The following is a 23669-nucleotide window of genomic DNA, read 5'->3' as shown; positions in this document are numbered from 1 at the left end:
CAGAATACTCCATGGGCCCAGGGCAGAGGCAGTGGACTGGGGGGGAGGGGAGGGAAGGGAAGGGAAGGAGGCCCGGGGGGGCTCTCCCTAGCAAATCTGGGAGCAGTCAAATAGGCAAATTGGCAAAGCTGTGGGGGGGGGAGAGATTGTGCTGCACGCACACAGACATACACATACGTGCGCACACACAGACACACGCAGAGTCAAGGTCACCCAGGAACGTCGCTCCCCTGCAGCTGGCATTACCCGGGCTGCTTGCTGTGTGGTGGCAGCTGCTGGCAGAGCGCGGAGGCTGCCAGGCGACCTTGACAGGCCGGCTAGACCCGGCGGAGGAGACACTGGCTCCCCACCCCGCTCTGGCGGGTGCCCCTGCAGGGCCGGGCTGAGGCTGGCAGAGGGTGCTAGGTGGGGGGCGCTAATGCGGGTGCTGCCATTGCCGGGGCAGGGTGGACAGAGGATACTGGTTCTCAGTCAAGGCCCTTAACTGAGGCTTGATTTCTTTCCCCCTCTTTCCATTCTGTGACCCCCTCCAAACCCCCTTACAGCCAGCAGCAGGGGGGCGTTGGTGGCTAAGTTGCTGGATTGGAGATCAGGACTCCTGGGTTCTATGCCTGACTCTGGGACTGACCGTCTGAGCACTGGCACATCCTGCCCACTCTGTGCCTCAGTTTCCCCTCCTGCCCCTTGTTTGTCTTGAGAGTGAGCTTTCTGGGGCAGGGGCTGTCTCTCACCCTGTGGCTGTGCAGCACCCGGTATGACAGGGCCCCGATCTCCGCAGAGGCGTCTCTTGAGCTCCCGAAACACACCTGCCAGTAACTAGCACAGCTCCTGGGCCGATTCATGCTGGTCACACCCCGCGGTGGGAACGTGTCACTCACGGGGGAGGCTTTGACGTCACCCTTTCCATGGGTGGCTGGTTAGGGGCTGGATCTGCAGCTCATGTAACTCGGCCTGGCTTCCTACGGATCCGTGAGGTACCTGGGGATCTTTGTCCTTCCTGGGGCTGGAATCTCACCGGCCCCCTGAGATCACTGCAGGCCCCTCGTTGGGAAGCTAAGCCCAGGGCTCCCTGCAGGGTCCTTAGCCTAGTATCCCGACAGCTCCTGTCCCAGATACAGGTGACTCTGGCCCCACAGTGGCCAGGCAGTTAATACTCCATGGCACCAGCCACTGGCTGAAGCCAACCAGGCCACATGTTAGAAAGGACAAAGAATCAGCAGCAGCCGTCACTCGTGCCATAGAGCAGGTCGGTGGTGGTAACCCTGTGTTACCAAATGGGGAAACTGAGGCAGAGAGCAGGGCCAAAGCTTGTGTAAGGTCACCCGGCAGGTTGGTGGCCAAGCTGGGACTAGAACCAGGTCTGCTGAGTCCAAAGTCCAGTGCACACCCAACTAGGCCACACAAGTGTGTGTGAGTGAGTGTGAGTGTGTGTGTGTGTACACATTTGTGTTTCATAGTATGTGTGTGTGAATGTTTAGTGTGTGTACAGAGCTGTGTGTTTGTAAATCTGTATATATCAATATGTTTGTGTGTTTGTTAGTGTGTGGGTGTCTAAATGTGTCTGTGTGTGTCTGTGTGTCGCCTGACCGAGCTGTGCTGGGTTCACTGTTGCGGGGAGGACTGGGGAAATGCAGGCTGGCATCAGGAGTGTGTGTGTGTCTGTGTGCAGCGCCTGTCTGTGGTGTGTGTGAAATCTCTGGGGAAGGCACCATGTCCCGCATGAGGTGGGGAGACGCAGAGTCTTTGTCCCACCAAGCAGCCGGTGTTGGTGCTTGGCTTGGCCCTGCCGCTAAGTGACTCACCTCGGCACATCTCACTCCTCCAGCCTGGCCTCCCCTCTCCCAGCTGACGCAGCTGCTGATGCTGGCCCAGGGAATAGCCAGCATCTGTGTGCCGCTGCCTCCTGCTGTGGGGGTTTGCAACCACGCTGGCATGTGTCCTAGCCCCTATAGCACCACCAGCCAATGGAGATTCTCTGCCAGGTCAGAGAAGGTTGCAGGGCTGGGGCTTTAGACCAGCAGGAGCTGAGCTCTGCCCCTGCTGCCCGTGGCATTCAGGGGGGCTGCAGAGCCGAAAGCCAGGGAAGTGATGTGAGAGTACAACCAAAGGGAGACGGGCTGGCCCCGGCAGACGGGATCTTTCCCCTCCAGGGGGCACCGGCTGTGAGCCAGAACCTGTTCCCAGGAACTAGTTCACTCAGATCTCATGGGTTCTGTCGCCCACTTTGGGCAGGGCATGGGGTCTAGTAGTTAAAGCAGGGGGCTGCGAGCCAGGACTCCTGGGTTCTCTCCCTGGCCATGGGAGGGCAGTGGGGTCTAATCTGAGCTTTGCCCCCATCCTGAGTGTGAATAGCCCAGCAGACCCCCCCCCGGGGGGGGGACTTGGCTCAGAGCTCCCTGACGCTGATAAATTCATTTCCCTGCAGAATCGGGGGTGGGGTGGGAAGCTGCTGCAGTGAACAAAATCCAGGTGGCAGGGGTGGGGGCAGCTCGCTGCAGCTGGAAAGGAGCAGGAGGGGGGAATAAAAGCTAGAAATAAATGGGGCTTGTCAGGAAAGCAAAGTATAAGAGGGGGAAAAGGAACTGGGGGCACTGGCAGAGCTGCGGGGAGAGCTGGGGGCTGGTTTAACGGGGGGCTGCGGGTCGGGAGTGAGTGGCTTCCCGAGCTGGACCAGCTGCCATTCACAGAAGCTGACGCGGGCCTCTCACACCCCGACCATCTGTGCCATGTGCCCGGGGCGCGATCCCATCACAGGGCCGTGCAATCTGCTCCAGCCGGTGGCAGGGCAGCCGGGGGCGGCCGAAGCTGCCAAGCAGCAAGCTCAGTGACTGGCAGAGAGAACAGCCACGTGGGCCCAGGCTGGCATGGAGCGGTGCTCCTCACTCCCGACCCGCAGCCCCCTGCTAGCTCAGCCCTGGGCTCCCAACCAACACAGCTCCACCTGTGCTCCTCACTCCCGACCCGCAGCCCCCTGCCAGCCCAGCCAAGGGCTCCCCACCCATACACAGGGTGTATCCAGGCCAGGCCCCATTGCCAGCAGGAGGGCGACTGTGGATTGACACCGGGGAGCGGAGGTCACTGTGGGGCTGTTGGCTCTTTTCCACTCCCCTGCCCCAGATGAGATGGTGGCTGAGGGGTACGTCCCAGAGCAAGCCCCTATCCCTGCTCCCTGCCCCCCCTGCCCCCGAGTGGAGCGGAGGACACCCTCGGGACTGCATGACGCGGGCGAGCACCCGTCAATCATTCAGGGAGAAAGACAGGGAACAGCCGGCTGGCAGGAAACTGACAACACCCGCCCCCGTCGGAACGGAGATGGGCTGTCAGCGCCCGTCACCCAGCAAGACGGGGGAAGCCAGGGATCCTGGCGGGGGCGGGCGAGGAGCGCCAGGTGCAAGGCAGGGAAATGCAGCCTGTGCAGGGTTCTGGCAGGCAGCTGGGCTGATGTGCCTCACTCCCGACCAGCAGCCCCCCCCCGGGAACCCCCCCAATTTCCAGTGCTGGGATTGTTATCTCCAGGGAGCGAAGAGGGAGGGGAGCCCTGGTTATGAACAGCCCAGCCAGGGGTGGGGGAGAGGGGGGATCCCGGCAGAGGCAATTGGGCAGTTTGCCTCTCAGAGGCCCTGAGATTTCATCAATGTAGCAGGTTTTGGCGGGAGGGGGCCACCACGGAAACGCGCCCATCTGGCCTGGCTGCTCTCTGTGGTATAGGTGCTGGGGGGGAGCGGGGGGGTGAGTGACGTCTCCTTTAACCGGGGCCAGGCTTAGTGAGGCCCGAGGGGGCCAGGGGTGAGTGAGCATGTGTGGAAGTGGGTGAGCATACACATGGCAGGGGGGTCTGTATGGGGGGCGTGTTATAGCCTCTGTGTGTGCACAGATGTGTGTATAAGTGTGATGGGGTGTGAATGTGGGGAGTGTTATAGGCTTGTGTGTGTTTGCACATGCGTGTGATGGGGGTGTACATGGGGGGTTGTTATAGGCCTGTGTGTGTTTGCATACGCATGTGATGGGGGTGCATGTGAGGTGTGTTATAGGCCTGTGTGTGTTTGCACGTGTGTGATGGGGGTGTACCTGGGGGGGGTGTTATAGGCCTGTGTGTGTTTGCATACGCATGTGATGGGGTGTGCATGTGGGGTCTGATATAGCCGTGTGTGTGTTTGCACACGTGTGATGGGGGTATGCATGGGGGGGTGTTATAGACCTGTGTGTGTGTGCACATGCATGTGATGGGGGCATGCAAGGGGGTGTGTTATAAGCCTGTGTGTGTTTGCACACACATGTGATGGGGTGTGCATGTGGGGTGTTATAGACCTGTGTGTGCACACACATATGTGGTGGGGGTGTGTATGTGGGGTGTGTTATAAGCCTGTGTGTGTTTGCACATGTGTGTGATGGGGTGTACATGTGGGGTGTGTTATAGGCCTATGTGTGTGCACACGCATGTGATGGGAGTGTGCATGTGGGGTGTGTTATAGGCCTGTGTGTGTTTGCACACACGTGTGATGGGGTGTGTTATAGGCCTGTGTGTATGTGCACACATGGTTGATGGGGTGTGTAATGGGGTGTGTGTTATAGCCCTGTGTGTGTGCACACATGTGCCTGGATTGGGCTGTAGACCCCACACGAGCCCAGACAGGGTCACTGCGGCTGAGAAGGGGCCGGTGACAGGATATGGGGTTGATGGAGCCCAGCTGAGAAGGGGCAGGTGCGGCTGGGATCATGCCAGGAAGCTGGCAGCGGTTAGCGCAGGGGGGTGGGAGCCAGGACCCTTGGGTTCTATCTCATCTCTGGGAGGGGAGTGGGGACTAGTGGTTAGAGCAGGGGGCTGGGAGCCTGGACTCCTGGGTTCTATCCCATCTCTGGGAGGGGAGTGGGGTCTAGTGGTTAGAGCAGGGGCGTGAGAGCCTGGACTCCTGGGTTCTATCCCATCTCTGGGAGGGCAGTGGGTTGCCTAGTGCAGGGGGGAGGTTTGCCTTTACAGAAACACTCCCATAGCCAGAGCAGAGGCTGGGCCTGGGGCGCTTGGTCTGTTATCTGCCGTTTGGGGCTCTAACAGCCCTGCCCTGGAGCAGCTGCTCATTTCAGACATTTTTTTCTTCTCTTTTTAGCTAAGATTTGAGAGGCACCAAACCCACCGCCCATGTCTGGAGACAGTCCCCCCCACCACCTCATTCCTCTCCAAACCCCAGTCCCTCCACGGGACTGTCAGGAGCTGGGCACCCCGGCTGCAAACTCCAAACCTCAGCCCTGCCTTGGTTCCCAGAGCATCCAGGAATAGTCTGCACCCCCTTTCTGCCTCCAAATCTCTGCTGAGCTCACCCCTATCACCCCCTATGCCGCACCCACCTTCTTGTGCACCCCTGAAGCGTCTTTCTGTGACAGCAGTGGGGGTTCAAACCCCCAGCCTTCCCCTCTGTCCCCCAGAAGTTGGACTGGCCATGATAAAGCTAATTGTCTGGAAACCGCTGCCCCACCGGTGACAAATCTCCCTCCACCTCCCTGCACCATCTGCCATCCGATCATCTGTCACTGCCGGGCCTATCGCATGTATAACGAGGCAGATCTCGTTAATACTACACACCGGAGCAGTGCCCGGTTAATTACGGAACACGGCTCCCAGAGAATTGGACATGCTCTTAATCGGCTGCCTTCCCAGCTACACCGGTGCTGTAATTAAGGGCCCGCTAATGAATTTTGGTAATGAAGCCAGTTATGTGAGGCGCCGTTCGGAGGCGAGGGGGTGGGGGGTTGCTGGGGAGAAGAGGGGCTCTTCGGGGTGCAGAAAGGAAAGAGTTAAAGGAAAAAGTTTTCATGGAACCGGGTGGGGGGGAGGGGGAGCTGGGGCCAGATCCCTGGCTGGTGTCAATGGGGCCAGATCCCCGGCTGGTGTCAATTGTCATTTATTTCAGTGGTACTGGAGAGTCTTCTTTGTTATGCCCCAGAGCTCACATCCACTCAGCCCCTGGCCACCAGCCGCCTGCTCTAACCCCTAGACTCCACTCCCCTCCCCTCCCCAACTCAGGAGTCCTGATCCCCACCCCCTCACTCACACCCTAGACTCCACTCACCTCCCCAGTCCAGGAGTCCTGACCCCACCCCCTCTGTTTTAACCCCTAGACACCAGTCCCCTCCCCAACCCAGGGATAGAACCCAGGAGTCCTGACCCCCACCCCCTCTGTTTTAACCCCTAGACCCCAGTCCCCTCCCCAACCCAGGGACAGAACAGCTAGCAGCAAGGGACTGAACCCGGGGGCGGGGGGATATCCTATCCATTGCCCTGGCAGGAAGAACTGGGATTGGGATTATCTGGTGACCCTGCCCCCGAGCTGAGATCAAGGCCGAGTTGGGCCCCCCACCAGTGATGCAGCCCCTGTCCCCCACTCTTCTGGCCTCACGTCCCTTACAGGGTTTAACTCATTTTGTGCCTGGGCCCATCTGATTCGGTCCCCGGGGGCATGTGCTGTCCTGCTGTTGTCCCCCCCTTAGCCACTTGGCCCCGGGGCTGCTTCTTGCTGGATTTCTCCTCGCCTGGACCCACGCTGGCCCCTTCCCGTCTTTCCTCCCTGTCCTCCGGAGAGTTTGCAGATGTGTCTTTAATATCATCTCCTTGTGAACCCGTCGGGTCTCCTGAGCTCCCTCAGCCCTTAGATCCACTGGCCACGGGACCTTCCCCGCCCATTCTCGCTTGGCTGCCGTCCAGAGTGGCGTGAAATCTGTCCCATTGGGGGCACCTTCACCCGCCTGCTGGCCGCCGTCCCGTTCTGCCCAATTCCGCCCTGTCGGGCAGGATCACGCCTACAATCGCCGTTCCCCGGGTTGCTTCCTGCAGGCTCCGTAACAAAAACTTGGCCAGGTCCAATCGCGCCGCAGGCGTCTCTGCTCTGGGGGCGGGGGGTGGATTTCATGGATTTCCATTTTAGAATCATGCCATTTTCCCCTGTCCCGTTCTCTGACCCGCTGAGCCAACCCTTGCCCCCCCCCCATGGGACCAGATCAGAACCTGCACCCCCTAGAGGGGAAAGGCCCCATTTCCCAGTCTCCACCCCCCTGAGCCAGCCAGTCCCCCGCCCTGGGGCCAGATCAGAGCTTGTGCCCCCTAGAGGGGACAGGCCCCGTGTCCCTTTCCCAACCCCCCCGCCCCCCAGCCAATCTGTCCCCTGCCCTGGGGCTGGACGGGAGCTGGTGCCCCCTAGGGGTGAAAGGCCCAATCTCAAAGGGGGGCCCCCATGCGCTCCCGTAATCTCCCTAATAAAAGTACGGAGAAGCAGCTTCCCTTGAAGGCAATAGTCCCCCCTCCCCTGCCCTCAGCTTGTGGAGCAGGAAGGCCAAGTTTTGTCAAAGCGGCACCCTGGCCTGGCACCGCCGATGCTGCCGGATGGCTCCTCACCCGCAGCTGCACAGAACTCCCCTCCTAGACTTAATTAAGGGAAGCTAAATCAGGAGCATGAAGTGGCTGGCACGGAGGCAGGTGACGAGCCAGCCAGGCAGCCAGTGGGGCGGTGGGACGAGGCCGACGGTGTGTTTAATACCAGAGTGATTTTCTGCTTTAACAAGCGTGTGTGTGTGCCGGGGGGGGGGGGGGGCTAGATGGCTCAGGGGACTGGGGAATGGGACGTGGGTCTGTCCCCTCTAGGGGGTGCCCGCTCTGATCCGGCCCCGGGGTGGGGACAGGCTGGCTCGGAAGGGGTCGAGAATGGGAAGCGGGGGTCAGGCGTTCATTTGCACTGGGGTCAGCAAGAGGGCAATCAGTGTTACTCCTGATTGACACCAGTTTCATGTGGAGCAGCGTCTGCTCTGCGGCTTTGCACTCCGATGATGCTGGCTCCCAGGTCAAACCCAGTCTGACCTATTTCCTTCCGTCCCTCTGCTGCTCCGTTCTCCCTGTAGCCCAGCTACCTCCTTAGGCCCGGCTCGGAGCAACAGCCCCCAAGCCAGAGGTGGGGGCGCTCGCCTGGAAGGGCTAGTTGAAACAAAACAGGGAGAGGTGAGAAATTGGGGGGTCTGGAGGTGCTTCCCATTGCTCGGGGTTTTAAATTGGCCCTGATTCTAGCCCCAGCTCTGGGTGGGGAGTGGTGTCTAGTGGTTAGAGCAGGGGGGCTGGGAGCCAGGACTCCTGCGTTCTATCTCCAGCTCTGGGAGGAGAGCAGGGTCTAGTGGTTAGAGCAAGGCTGGGCCTGGGAGTCAGGACTCCTTGGTTCTATACCCAGCTCTGGGAGGGGAGCAGGGTCTAGTGGTTAGAGCAGAGGGCTGCTGGACCCCAGGACTTCTGGGTTCTGTCCCCAGCTCTGGGCAGGGAATGGGGTCTAGTGTGTGCATGAGAGAGAGAGAGAGATCCGAGTGCGAGAGGTGACCACACCCATGAATGCAGGCATCTGAATTTGGATTCAGATCCTCCCTCTCCCAGTCGAACCGTCCTTCATCCCTCACACTCTTCCCCCCCATCAGTCCCCCCCCTACTCTGAGAGGCAAGACCCCCAACCCCCACCCTCCCTGACCAGGTGCAGGCCCAGCCTCTGCCTGCCACTCACTCCCTTGGCTGCCTTTTCCAGAACAACAACATCAGAATAAAAGATGTCAACTGCTCTGACCCCGACTGCTAATTACCGCCGGAAGGCAGGGATGGTATGCTAATGAGCTGCGCTCTTAACGAAGCTCCGGGCAAGCCACGCTTCCGCTTCAGAGGCTGTTCACGCAAAACAAACTGTAGCCTCTGGATTGAGATACCTACTGATCCCCAGAGACCCCATCTGCCTGTCTGGCTCCACTGCCCTTCATCTACGCACCCTCCGATACACCTCTCCTCCAATGCCCCCTGTCTGTCTACACACCCCTTCGATCCATCCTCAGACACTCCCCTCCGTATAACCCCCTTCATCTACCCACCCTTCAATCCACCCATCCTCCAATGCCCCCTGTCTGTCTACACAACCCTTCATCCATCCATCCATCCATCCTCAGACACCCCTCTGCACACCCCTTCACCTACTCACCCTTTGATCCATCCATCCTGCAATGCCCCCTCTGCCTGTCTAACCCCCCTTCGATCCATCCTTCGACACCCCCGTCTGTATAACTCCCTTCATCTACCCACCCTTCGATCCATCCCTCCTCCAATGCCCCCTCTGTCTGTCTACACACCCCTTCATCCATCCATGCGTCCATCTATCCTCAGACAACCCATCTATCTGTCTACACCCCCTTCATCTACCCGTCCATCCATCCTCAGATACCCCCTCTATCTGTCTATGCCCTATTCATCCATCCTCCAATGCCCCCTCTATCTATCTGTCCATGCAGCCCTTCATCCATCCATCCTCACCCCTCTGCACACATCCCTTCATCCATCCTCAGACACATCTATCTATCTATCTGTCTACACTCTGCTTCATCTACCCACCCATCCATCCATCCTCAGACACACCCATCTCTCCACCTGCTTGGCTAGGATGGAAGAGCTCAGTTCCCTGAACCCGAATTTTGGAGGAGAAGGAAGTGCCCAGATAAAAGGACAATTCCGACATACCCACCTCTCTGCTTCCTGCCTTAAAGACGGAACCTGTTGACGCTAATCCCATGCTCAGGCCCTGTGCGTGGCTGTGTGGAACGTTGCCCAAGTTGAGCAGTTTGGGTTGAAATTTCCCACGCTGGGTGCCTGCCTCGGGGAGACATTTTCTGGAACATTTCTGCCCACACGGTTCAGCCGTTTCTGAGAACGAGACAAGAAGGGGGAAGGGGGGAACCACACCGTTTGGCCCGTGTTGAAACATGCTGGGGACCATTTCTTTGGAAAGCTCTAGTGCCCCCTGGACTTTGGAATAGGCCCTTGAAATTTGGCAAGGGGGTGTCCCCTGGGCCGAGGATATGCTTTTTGCCCTCCCCGGGAAAACCTGCCCAAATTTGGCCAAGGGATGAGCCAGTTTGCAGACACTCAGGACAGACTTGTTAGAGAGCAGGGAGCCTGGACTCTCTTGTGCTCCCAACGAGCCCTATGCTGGGCCTGGGAAGTGGCCTGATTCAGGTGTCAGAGGGGACAAGAGTCAGTGAGACCGATCAGATAAGGAGCCAGGGGGAGGGAATCTGGGACTAGCTGGGCAAGGAGAATGGGACTGAGGCAAGGAGCCGAGGGTGAGGGGCAGACAGGGACAGACTGAAGGGGAGGGGCAGGATGGGATGGATGGGCAGAAAAGGCTGTGTCCTCCAGAGCCTGGAATGGAGCCCAAGATCCGTGATTCTCACTATGCGTCTGTGAAACCTGGGGCAAAGTGTCTGACCCGAGAGCCAGTCCACATAGAGGATGACAACCTACTACTGCTACCAGTTCTGCCATTAACTCAAGAAACAGAGGCCTGTGTGGGGGATCTAAAGGCATTAGCCCGGCTGATGACCCATGGGTGCGTGTGTGTGTCAAGATGATGCCACAGGATGGAATTTCTGGTTTTTTTTCCCCCCACAGATTGATTTTTTTTAAAAATTTTGGAAGCAACACACACAAAACCTCAGTTCAAAACTGGGTTGCGAAGTCAAGCACTTGAAAGTCCCGAAACATCAGAATCAAGGCTGCCCATGTCTCCGGGGTGGCGTACGCTCAGCAATCTGCTCGTTGGTTACGTGGCCGCATACTGGTTTCCCCACAGGCCCCCTGCCCCATTCCCAATGCCTGCACATGGGGCACCCTTCACTAGGCAGGTGCTAACTTGGGTGTTCTTGATGTTGCAAGCTGAATAATGGTGGTTTTTTTCATGTTGGGTTTTGTGTGGACCAGGTACCTAAGGAATCCCTTGGAGGGGAGAGCATTCGCTGCAGCAGAGCCACGGGGGGATGGAGACGCTGCGGGAGGATGGGTAGACAGTGGCGTGTGGGCGATGGGGTCAGTACAAGAATTAATAACCCCAGAATATGGAGCATGTCTCTCTCTCGCTGCTGTGTCGCTGATCCAGAGGGGAGAGCGCCCCCTACTGAGCCCCACCCCACTCCCTGCAGCACAGCGCCCCCTAGCGCCACATTGGGGCATTGGGGTCAGCGCTGCCTGAGTAGGAAGCCAGTTTCTCTCCGTGTCCACCCCCGAGCTGTGTAAATTGGGTAGATGCTGAGGTGGGGGGGGCACACACATAGCAGAAGAGACATAGCATGTGTGGGGCTCTCTGATATGGGGTAGGCTTGGGAATCAGGGCGAAGCTGAGCGCAATGCCCCCTTCCCCAATCTCCATCGCAACAGAACGCCCATGGAGTCATTCCTTATTTTCCAGGCCAGTTTACATCAATCCTAAAGGATTTAGCTGGTAGTTAGTGTTATGGGCTGGGAGCCCGGACTCTGGGGTTCTATTCTCGGCTCTGGCAGGGGAGTGGGGTCCAGTGGGTTACAGCAGGAAACTTGGAATCAGCACAGGAGGGGGCAACATGCTGCAGGGAGCAGGGTGGAGGGGTCTCAGTGAGCGGTGCTCCCCCAGACAGTCAGCGCAGACCCCAGCATGGCAGAGAGGAGCGCCCTGCTGCAGGGACGGGAGTGGGGTGGGAGCTCAGATCTGGCATTGAAATCACACTAATTTCCCGTGGGCACCGATATCATCTGCTCCTCTAGCAGCCCCGCTCGCTCTGCCAAGCTGCCACGGGCAGCATGCCAGCTGCGAAGGGTGGCAGGCTATGAGACAGCCTGTTATCGCACCAGGACCTGGCCCCCAGCGAGTGGCTGTGGGGGTTGATCCTGGCCCTCTGGGGGAAAGCAAGTGCTGCCTTCGCCCTGCAGCCTCCTGTGGGGGGCACTGGCACAGAGCACCCCAGGGCAGGGAGAACCCCATGGGCCTGCTGGTGGAGAGAGGAGGTTGCCGAGGAGCCTGAACCCCCAGATCAGAGACCCACAGCCCCCCAGAGTGCTGGATCGGGGTCCAGGCCTCATGCTAGCAAGTTCCCCATTTACAGGCACGACCCTGAAAGGGGTGAAAGTGAAATGGTCTGTGAGTGCCCAGCAGGGCCTACTCAGAGGCAGGGCGGCCGATCCCTTTGCTATGAGTGTGTGTATGTACATGCACAGTAGCTCTCTTTGCACCCGTGTGCGTGGGAACACCCAGGATGGGGCGGTGCCCACCCAGTCTTACAGCCTGCAAGCCCAGAGTGAGTGGGTAACCACCAGGGGGCGCTGTTGGGAGATGTGCATCATGCTGTGATACCCCAGAGTCCATGAGTGAGGCCGTGGGGGGGCACTGGGAGTCAGGACTGCTGGGTTCTATCCCAGCTCTGGGAGGGGAGTGGGGTCTAGTGGTTAGAGCAGGGCTGGGCCTGGGAGTCAGGATTATAGGGGTCAGAGACACAAAGCGACATACCCCAGGGCAGTCTGAAACATCACCAGGAATTGAACCCACGAGTCTGGGTTCCTTAGCCGGTACCTTAACCAACAGGTGATGCTGCCTCTCATCTAGACATCCCCTCGGTCCCACTCCCCTTTTCTCTCCTTTCACTAGCCCAGCCTCTTCCTTCATTGTCCCCACCCCACTTTCACCCTTTCCGGCACAATTCGTCCTCTGGGGCCCAGGCCGCTCCTGGCTAAGAAGGAGCCGGCGTGGGGCTGATACATTTTGCCCTGGGATCTCCTCTGCCCTGGGGAGCTGGGCTGAGACCCACCTAACTTGTTTCACCTAAGCCGGCGAATGGGCCAAACTGGATTGAGCCCCTTAGTGGTGAAAAGCCACGCGGGCCATGTGGTCCCCCGTAATAACGTGCTCTCGGTCGCCCCCTGGAGGCCAAGCTGTGCACAGCGGTTTGGATGCCTTCTGTGCTTTCAAGGGTCATGGGTTCGATCCCCCACTGAGTCAGCCGGTGACCGGCTGGGGAAGGGACCAGAAGCTGCACATCTGGACTAGCTGAGATCACGTCGCTGCCTGTTTAGCTTGAGATAAAAAGCCAACTCCGGCGCAGATCTGGGACAATGGTATTCCTGAGGCCTGCGGGAGCAGCCTTTGAACAGAAGTGCCAGATATGCGGCCTCACAAATCAGATGCTAATGGCTGTGGGGGCGGGGGCTTCGCTCCTCAAGCAGCACATGGATCTCCAGTCCTGATGAGGTGACTCCCTTATGATGCTGGTGTTGGAACGGCAGAGCGGCGTGGGGTGGGGAGGGTCAGCTCATCTGCCTTCCCCCCTGCTCCCCTTCAAAGCAGAAGCCACTCTGGGAGCTCACTATAAAGTGTCATGTGCCAAAGTGAATGTGGAAACAAAACAGTGATAGATCAGTGGCGCAGCCGGCCTGGTATCCCCCCTCCTCCCGCAGGGTCCTCCTGGCGTGGACCCATGGGCCCATCTAGCCTGGTATCCTGCCTCCCACTTCAGATCTTATCTTTGGCCCACAGACTTGGGTCTTGCTTCATGCAGTTCCAGCTTGGCCCACAGCTCCTTTCCTTCACCTTTTACAGGCCTGGTTACCAGTTTGGTTCCTGATGAAGAAATGTGCTGAGAGTCCAATGAATGGTAACTCACTGTGGAGTGGATAGATAGAGGGTGTATGGGGATGGATAGATAAGATGGAGGTGTAAGGGGATGGATAGATAGAGGGTGTATGGGGATGGATAGATAAGATGGGGTGTACAGGGATGGGTGGATAAGATGGGGATGTAAGGGGATGGATAGCTAGATAGAGGGTGTATGGGGATGGATAGATAAGATGGAGTGTATGGGGATGGATAGATAGATAGAGGGTGTATGGGGATGGATAGATAAGATGGGGTGTAAGGGGATGGATTGATAAGATGGGGTGTAAGGGGATGGATAGATAAGATGGGGGTGTAAGGGGATGGATAGATAGAGGATGTATGGGGATGGATAGATAAGATGGGGTGTAAGGGGATGGATCGATAAGATGGGGGTGTAAGGGGATGGATAGATAGAGGGTGTATGGGGATGGATAGATAAGATAGGGGTGTAAGGGGATGGATGGATAAGATGGGGGTGTAAGGGGATGGATAGATAAGATGGGGTGTATGGGGATGGATTGATAAGATGGGGTGTAAGGGGATGGATAGATAAGATGGGGGTGTAAGGGGATGGATAGATAGAGGATGTATGGGGATGGATAGATAAGATGGGGTGTAAGGGGATGGATCGATAAGATGGGGGTGTAAGGGGATGGATAGATAGAGGGTGTATGGGGATGGATAGATAAGATAGGGGTGTAAGGGGATGGATGGATAAGATGGGGGTGTAAGGGGATGGATAGATAAGATGGGGTGTATGGGGATGGATGGATAAGATGAGGGTGTAAGGGGATGGATAGATAAGATGGGGTGTATGGGGATGGATGGATAAGATGAGGGTGTAAGGGGATGGATAGATCAATTCTATAGGCATAGATAAGCTTGGCAGATTTCAGGTTTTATTTTTTATAATTTCAACTGATAATCTCAATGTTTATTTTTAAGCATTTCCCCGTTTAAATGTTGGGGGAAATTTTGGGGAAGGGGGGGTCAGACGGCAGTGGGGGGAAGGGTCAGATGCAAGCAGACCTTGAGATTCAAAAAGTGAATGCTTGATAGCTGTGAAACCACAAGTGGGCAACCTCCCATGGCAAACCAGGCCAGGGAAAGGGCCATCCCGCACACGTGCTTGTCTTACTTTGTCTGTCTGTAAATGGGGATTGTGAGGGATGGGGATATTTTGGGGGCGGTTTGAGTGCATCTGCAGTGAAATCGACAGAGATCGATGTCTACTGGGGAAAATCGAATCCAAGTGCACACGCACACACACGTTTGCACACTGGGCGATTGCGCTTCAAGGCTGGATGGGACGCGGGAGCAGTGGAGGAAGTTGCCTCAAACCTGCAACCACCTCTCCCAGGGCGGTTGTGGGGTGTGTGTGTCGTTAAGTGAATGCTGCACCAGTCCCTGTGATCCCCATGTCGCACCCCTGCCTGTGGGGTCTGCGTCGAGTGGGGAAAGGGTTAACAGAACTAGGGACACAAGTGGCCATGTTCCCGTCCCCACTTGCTGGCTGTAGCCACTAATGGCTCCTGGGAAGAAGTCCCCTAGTGGCCAAGCCCTCATGGGCAGGGAGGGGCTCCGGGCTCTTGGCTGGCCCCAGCTGTGCAGGGAGGGTGTCTGGAGTACTGGCTAAGTCCCTGGTGTGATGGGGGGAGCTTGGGCCTGCTAAAAGCCTATTGGGCCCAGAGTTGTGGTGTGGCAGACACCAGCAGGGGGGCTGAGGCCAGAGCGGGAACTTGTGCAAACTCTTGCTTTGGCCTCAAGTGAACTCCTGCCCTGCCCTCGTGCGAGCTCCCACTCGGACCTCGTGTGAACTCCTGCCCTACCCCTGTGTAAGCGCCTGCTCTGCCCTCATGCAAGCTCCTGCCTCACCCTCGTGCGAGCTCCTGCCCTGCCATAATGCAAGCTCCTTTCCCATCCTCTTGTGAGTTCCCTCCCCACCCTTGTGCGAGCTCCTGCCCCACCGTCGTGCAAGCTCCCACCCCACCCTCGTGCAAGCTTCTCCTGCTCCACCTATGTGTTCCCTTGATTCAGTTGCCATCTATCCCTCCAGCTGCCCTCCCCCGCCCCCACCGGATTTCTCCATGTCCTTCCATCCCTCTGTTCAGTTCTCTGGCAGATCCTCCCTCCCTCCCTTCATCCGTGTCTTCCTGTGCTCTGCCCTTCTGCCCTCACCTGGGTTCCTTTGCGGGGAGGAAAATACCTACCTAGCCCCCTCCCCATCCCTCTGCCTGCCTGGCTCTGCCTCTTTCCTGCCCATCTGTCCAGCCCCGCAACACCTCCTCCTACCTGGCTGCCTCTCTGACAGTCCATCCCCAGACACACCCAGCCCAGCCTCTGTTCTCTGCCCCCGTCCCTGACACCTGCTTGTCTCATCCCTCTGTTCCTTCATCTCCCACCCCCAGCAGCGTCCTGTCCCCTGGCTGCCTCTGTCTCTCTGCAGCTTCCCAGCTGCGTCTGTCCCTGCCCTTCCCCTTCCCCTTCCCCCCAACCCCGCCGCCCAGCTTCCTCCCGGCTCCGGCTCCGGCTCCTCCGTGCGGCTGCTGCAGTGCTAAAGATTTCCAATGTGTGTTGTTTCGCCCCGCCCCGCCGCGCGTCCTTCCCTCCCCAAATCCCTCCCTCTCCATCTGCAGGAAAGGGGCAGACCCGCCTCCCTCCCTTCCCCGCCCCGCCCCCCCCCCAGCCTCCCGCTTTCCCCAATACCCCCCCGCTTCTCGGCGTGGAGGGGGGGGGGGGCTGCGAGGCGACCCGATCCTGCCGTGCGCCCTGGCCCGTGCGCCCTGGCCTCTCCGCCCGGCTCCGGAGAGGCGCGTCCCATTTGCGCTCCGCCTCCCCCTCCTCCCTCTTTCCAGCCCAGCCCCGGCTCTGCGGGCTGGGAGAAGCCAAGGCAGAAGCCGCGAACGGCGGCGAATCGCGCCCCCCTCCCCCGGATCCAGATCGCCGGGGAACCGAGCCGGGCCAAAGCCCCCACCCCCATACACACACACACCTCTCCAAAGCGCAGGATCATCGGGGGCAGCCCCAGCTCAGGAGGGAGTGGGGCCCAGCCAGCCCTTCCCCCCTCCAACCCCCCCCCCCTCCGCCTTCCCTTTGCGGATCCAGCCCCGAGACCTGCTTTTGTTTGTGGATTTCTCCGATGGAGCCTGCAGGGGACCGGCCTGGTGGGGCCCCTTGAGCGCATCCCCGCCCCCGCTCCGAGCAGGGCGCACGGAGCCCTCTGGATCCACCCGGCATCCCCGGGGGGCGCGGGGGGGGGAGAGAGAGAAAAATCCAGGATGGCACCTCCCATAGGCTGAGCGAGCCCCGCTGCTCCCCGAAAAGGTACGTGCAACCTGGGCTGCGGGGCGGGTTCCCCTTCTCCAGCGGTGTGGGAGGGGGGAAGATTTGGGGTGGGGGCTTCTGGGGTTGGGTTTTATCGGGGGGGAGGGGAGGTTTGGAGATGTGATGCCAAGGCTGGGGGTTGGTAATGTGCGGTGGGGGGAGGGAGGGGAGACCCTGCCAGGGCTGGGCTCTGTGTGTGGTGGTTTGGGGGGGGTCGTGCCAGGGATGGGGAGTTGGTGGGTTGGGGGATCATTCCAGCAATTGGGGGGGTTGGGTGAGATCGTGCCAGGAATGGGGGGGGTTGGTGAGGTGTGTGTGTGTGTGTGTGTGTGTGTGGCAGGGAAGGGGGGGGAGTTGTATTGCGTTATACCAGCACTTGGATTTGGTAAAGTGGGGGGGGACTGGTGGGGGGGGTAAGGAGGGGGCATTGTCTGGCATCTCTGCCAGTTCTCTGCCTGGCTCAGATTCTCATCCGCTGCAGGGGCTGAGTGGTGCTGCCAGACACACTGGGGTGGCACCTGGTTACGAAGCGTGTGTGTGTGTGTGTGTGAGATCCTTGCCAGCTCTCGGGGAAGCTGGGTCTTAGACCCCCCCCATCTCCCCAACCCAACCAGCGCAGGGTGGGATCTTTGCTTTGCTGCTGTCCATGGTGCTCAGCTGCAGAGAGCTTCTCTGGGGAGTGCATCCGCCTGGAGACAGACATTTCCTCACCTGGTGCACGGGATGGGGGGGGGCATATCAGACAAATATCAGGGCAGAGCTGGTCCCTAGACCCCCCCTCGATCTGGTGCATTTGCCTCTCCCATCGGAGCCCGGCGGAGTCCGACGGAAAATCATTGCACCCGGGAAGCTGCAGCGCCAGTGCATTGATACCTGGAAAACCTTGCCCAGGCTTCAGATTTGATCTGACGGCTCCCACCCCAGCCCCCTCCACAGCCCCTCGGGTGGGGGTGTCGGTCACCATATTGGTAGCTGGGCGGAGTAGGATGACACCCCCCCCAGACGCGCATCCACACGGAACCCGGTCATACCTGGCCCCTGGGTGCCGCTGCCCAGCCGCAGCCTGGTGCTAGACTGGCTTGTTTCTGTCTCCTGCCCCCAACGTTGCTGGCTGATGCTTTTGGAGCCGGGGCTGAAGAGCGGATCAGAAGCCGGGGAGCAAACGCAGTGTCGGCAGCCCGTTGTTTTAAAATTGTGGATCGCTCTTGTTTATTCACACGCTCACACACACTGACACATTGACATTTGCACACTGACACACACAGTGACATGCACACTGGCACACATTGACACACACATACACTGATGCATTGCCATGCTCACACTGACACACTGATATTCACACACACACGGACACATGGTGACATGCTCACACTGACACACTGAAATTCACACACACACGGACACGTGGTGACATGCTCAACCTGACACACTGACATTCACACACACATGGACACATGGTGACATGCTCACACTGACACACTGACATTCACATACACATGGACACACGGTGACATGCTCACACTGACACACACAGTGACATGCACACTGGCACACATTGACACACATACACTGATGCATTGCCATGCTCACACTGACACACTGACATTCACACACATACAGACACACAGTGACATGCTCACACTGACACACTGATATTCACACACACATGGACACATGGTGAAATGCTCACACTGACACACTGAAATTCACACACACACGGACACATGGTGACATGCTCAACCTGACACACTGACATTCACACACACATGGACACATGGTGACATGCTCACACTGACACATTGACATTCACATACACATGGACACACGGTGACATGCTCACACTGACACACATTCACACACACATGAACACATGGTGACATGCTTACGCTGACACATATTCACACACAGGGACACGTGACATGCTCACCCTGACACACACATTCACACACACACACGGACACATGGTGACATGCTCACACTGACACATATTCACACACACACGGACACATGGTGACATGCTCCCCCTGACACATATATTCGCACACCCATGAACACATGGTGACATGCTCACACTGACACACATTCACACACACACGCGGACAGATGTTGATATGAAAACAATGATACACACTGACACACATGGACACATTTACATTCACACATAGACACATTTGCACACACACTGAAACACATTCATACACACACACTGACACACATTCCTATATAGACTCGGGCCTGCACTGACACACACACACACTCCCACACATCCTGACTGGTGCACACACATACATTGTCATGCCCAATCTCTCTCGCACACACATTTCGCTCCTTGGATGAGTGCCAGCCGTGCGTGTTAAACACCCAGGACAGCAGTCCTGGTGCAAGGAGTGTGTCAGGCAGGAAGGGGCGGAGCTGCAGCTGGTGTAGATCAGCACAGTCCAGCACCTTCAGGGGAATGACACCAATTTACACCGGTTGCTGATCTGGCTCTGGCCTGGAGCTTTCAGATCAGCTCCACGCTGGAGCGGGCCAGAAAGTGGCTTTGAAATAGCCAGGTCTTTTGGCTTGGCTAAATTTCCCCTCTGTTGCATGCAGGCTGCTGGAAGGTTTTGGGGTGGGGGGGGAGAAATGTGTGGTGCCCCAAAGAGGTTACTCCTTCCCCCCTCCCCCTTAAAATGTATACATGTATTTCATTCCTGGCCTTTCCTTCCACTGACAGACCCCTGAGCCTTCCCGTGTGTGTGGATGTGGGAGTTTGCGTGTGTCAGTGCATGACCGTGTGTGGATGTTTGTTAGTGTGTGTGTGTGTGTATCTTTGTCTGTATCCATGTGTTTGTGCGTATATCAGTGTTAGTTTGTTAGTATGTGTGTTTCTGTGTTTGTGTGTAATCATGTATAGCTGCGAGTCTGTGTATGTTTGTTACACATCAGTGTGGGTCAGTGTGTGTATTTGTGTGTCAGTGTGTATCTGTGTGTGTTTGTTAGTGTTTATCTGTATCTGTGTATATTTGTGTGTGTTAGTTTGTATGTATCAGTGTGTTTGTGTGTATCAGTGTGTGTAGCTGTGTGTGTTTGTTAGTGCATGTGTGTATCAATGCATGTGTATCTCTGTGTGTGTGTCAGTGCGTATGTATCTGTGTGTGTGTGTGTGTAGCTCTGTGCATGCTGTGTCATTCCCAGTGTGATGAGTGTGCGTTACCTGGGTAGAAAGCAGCAGCTCTGCAGGCCTGGCTCCCAGCTGATGTGAGCTGGTGATGAAGGAAGGGAGCTCCCAGCAACTGATCCCAGCAGAGGGTCTGGCCCAGTGGGGACAGTCATGGAGGGCCTTGGGGAAAGCAAAGAGCCCCATGTCTCACCTTCTGCGGTCTGCCCCTTGCCAGTTCCCAGGGAATCCAGGGCCATGAGCAGCCCCGTTTGTGAGAACAGCAGGGTTGCAGGGCTGTAGCATGTTCAGAACATATGGCCTGGTCCCCTGTCTTGCTAGTCCTCCGGTCTGCTGCACCCCTCTGTTCCTTCCAGAGCCATCTGCTTCTCCCATCCCCTCCCCTTGCATCTAGCTATCAAGGTCTTCATGCATGCATGCATCCATCCATCCTCTCCATCCACCTTCCTACACCCCATCCATCCATCCATGCATCCATCTTCCTACACCCCATCCATACATCCATACATCCTCTGTCCCCATCCATCCATCTTCCTGCACCCCATCCATCCATCCATGCATCCATCGTCCTACACCCCATCCATCCTCTTCATCCATGCATCCTCCATCTGTCCATCCATCTTCCTACACCCCATCCATCCATCCCTCCATCCTCTGTCCCCATCCATCCATCCATCCATCCATCCATCCATCCATCCATCCATCCTCAACATCCATCCTCTCTATCCATGCATCCATCCATCCATCTTCCTACACCCCATCCATCCGTTCATCCATCCATCCTCGTACACCCCCATGCATCCATACCCATGCACCCCATCTATCAATCCATACACCCCATACATGCCATACTTCCATCTATCCCCATACCCGCTCTCTCTGTCATCTGCATACACCCCCCTTGCTATCTCCATACACACACACACACCCCATCCCTCTTTTCCCATATACACCTCCTGTTTCTACTCCCATACACCCCCTTTGTCCTCATACACCCCCACTGCCTCCAGACATCCCATCTCTACCCCCATACACCCCCTCTATCTCCAGACACCTCCTCTATCCCCACACATCCCCACTGCCCCTAGACACCCCATCTCTAATCCCATACACCTCCACTGCCCCATATGCCCTCTCTATCCCCAGACACCCCATCTCTGCCCCCAGACACCCCCACTGCCCCCAGAAATCCCATCTCTACCCCCAGACACCCCTTCTATCCCCATATACCCCCACTGCCCTCAGACAGCCCATCTCTAACCCAGACACCCCATCTCTGCCCCAGACACCCCATCTCTATCTCTCTCTATCCCCATACCCGCTCCCAATCTCTCTACAAACCATGTCTCTTGCTATCCCCATGCACACATCTCTGTCTATCCCTCCAGCCCCAGACCTCTTTCTTTCTTTCTTTCTTTCTTTCTTTCTTTCTTTCCCTGCCACTTCATTCTGTTGTTGGGTGGCTGGCAGGGGACGGTGCAGCGGTAGGCACAGAGGAGGGATGGAGTCCATGCTGCAGCCTCATGTCTATAACAAGGTGTGCCCTGCAAACGCTCCTCTGGACATCATGTCTCTAAATGGACAGCTGAGGCTGAACTAGTGGATAAGTGTCGGGGGCAGTGGAGAGCCACGTCATAGGCACAGGCTGGAAGTGTGGTGTCATTAGAGGTACAGGTAATGCAAGGAATTAATCACAGGCCGGGCTGCTTCTCTAGCCGTGGTCACAGAGGGAGGCGCTGAGAGAAGCAGCATGATGAAAGGTGCATTGGCAGTGTGATGGGGTGCACTGGGGCAGTGGCAGGGCTGTACTGGCAGTGTGATGGGGTGTACTGGGCAGTGGAAGGGCTGTACTGGCAGTGTGATGGAGTGCACTGGGAGAGTGGCAGAGGTGCACTGGCAGTGTGATGGGGGTTCACTGGGGCAGTGGTAGGGCTGTACTGGCAGTGTGATGGGGTGCACTGGGGCAGTGGCAGGGCTGTATTGACAGTGTAACGGAGTGCACTGGGGCAACAGAAGGGCTGTACTGGCAGTGTGATGGAGTGCACTGGGACAGTGGAAGGGCTGTACTAGCAGTGTGATGGGGTGCACTGGGGCAGTGGCAGGGCTATACAGGCAGTGTGACAAGATGCATGGGGCAGTGGCAGGGCTGTACTGGCAGTGTGATGGGGTGCACTGAGGGCAGTGGTAGGGCTGTACTGGCAGTGCGATGGGGTGTACTGGGGCAGTGGCAGGGCTGTACTGGCAGTGTGACATGATGCACTGGGGCAGTGGCAGGGCTGTACTGGCAGTGTGATGGGGTGCACTGGGACAGTGGCAGAGGTGCACTGGCAGTGTGTTGGAGATGCTCCAGCTTTGGCAGGGCTGCGCTGGCCCAGTGGTGGAAGCTGATCCCAGTGAACGAGCCCCTCTGTGCACTCAGGAGATGGCATTTGGATGAAACAGATTGGAGCAAACTTTTGGGAGTGAACATGTCTGAAGCGTGACTGTTCCCCCTCCCCCACCCCACGACAGGCTGATGCCCTCCAGACCTGGGCAGTATGGAGGCAAACTCAGCAATGGGCTCAGCTGCAAGAAGGCACTGAATAATCCTTGCCCATGACGGGGGGGGGGGGCATGGGAATGGAGCAGAGGCCTTGTGGCAAAGGCCGACATACCTGAGCTCCCTGCATAGTGTGGCATCAGTTTCACAAGCCAGGGTTCAGAGCCCCCCCAAGCACACAAAAATACCCCACGGGCCCTGCAATATCCCTGCTTCCCTCTTTCATCCCGGCCCGTCTCCTCCGCCAGCCACGTAGGTCGTTGAAATGGTCTGTCTTCTGCCCACCATGGGGATTCATCGAACTGGATTTAACAGCACTCAGCCGCCACTCAGGAGTGTGGTGTTGGGTTTTTTTGTTGTTGTTGTTTTGGTTTTTTTTGTCTTCTTTGGCAAGCGAGAGCAGGGGAAGGAGCTTGTGAGCGGGATGGGGGGCGGGGGGGAGGGACTGCATTTGGAAAATGACTGCCCAAAGCTCGAGGGAGGGTTAAAAAGATGTCAAAGCGCCCGGGGCAGCCCACTGTTGGTCCCATTGCTGCTCGAACACAGAGGGTGTCAGGGACGCGAGGTCAAGGGCGCGGGACAGTTGGTCTCTTCTGCAGGTGCCCGGCAGAAAGGCTGGTGAAGTGGGCCAGGACTTTCCCCCACGCAGATGGCAGAGCCCTGGTGGGCCTGGTGAAGGGACAGGGATGGCTGGAAGGAGGTGAAGTTCACCTCTAGTGGGACTCTTCGCCGTGATTTCCCCTGGAGAAGAGCACGGAGGTGGGGCTCGGGCAATGGCGCAGTGGGCTGGGTGCCAAGCTGGGATTTCGCTTTGCCAGTGACTCCTTGTGTGGCCTGGGGCACATTGCTTAACCTCCAGTCCTCCAGCTGTACGAGCCTCGCCCCACCTCCCAAGGTGTGTGAGGGGTGATTGTGGGTTCTCAGATGTTACGATAATAGGGCCTGTAGCATTACCACGGGTAGATTGCACCACCTGGCCCTGTTAGTAGGTGTAATATGGTAGCATAGTGGCTCCAGCTGAGATCAGGGCCCCATTGTGCCAGGTGCTGCACAGACCCCCCCAACTGAGATCAGGGCCCCGTCGTGCCAGGCGCTGCCCAGACCCTGACTGAGATCGGGGCATCGTTGTGCCAGGCGCTACACAGACTCAGCGTGAGAGACAGCCTCTGCTGGAAAGAGCTTC

At 57.7% G+C, this 23669-nt stretch overlaps 1 protein-coding gene across 2 annotated transcripts in view; it reads left to right on the top strand.

Moving 5' to 3' along the window:
• Nucleotides 1-16613: 16613 nt before the first annotated feature.
• LRFN1 (leucine rich repeat and fibronectin type III domain containing 1) overlaps nt 16614-23669 on the top strand; it is a 50676-nt gene continuing 43620 nt past the window's right edge. For both annotated transcript variants that reach the window (XM_030544408.1, XM_030544407.1), the window contains exon 1: nt 16614-16781. The gene's annotated coding sequence lies outside the window, so the exon portion shown is untranslated. The remainder of the gene's footprint in view (nt 16782-23669) is intronic.

The sequence above is a fragment of the Gopherus evgoodei genome, unplaced genomic scaffold (assembly GCF_007399415.2).
Source record: "Gopherus evgoodei ecotype Sinaloan lineage unplaced genomic scaffold, rGopEvg1_v1.p scaffold_34_arrow_ctg1, whole genome shotgun sequence".
NCBI lineage: Eukaryota > Metazoa > Chordata > Testudines > Testudinidae > Gopherus > Gopherus evgoodei.
Note: the sequence above shows the minus strand (reverse complement) of the source record. Positions and strands in the feature narration are given on the sequence as shown.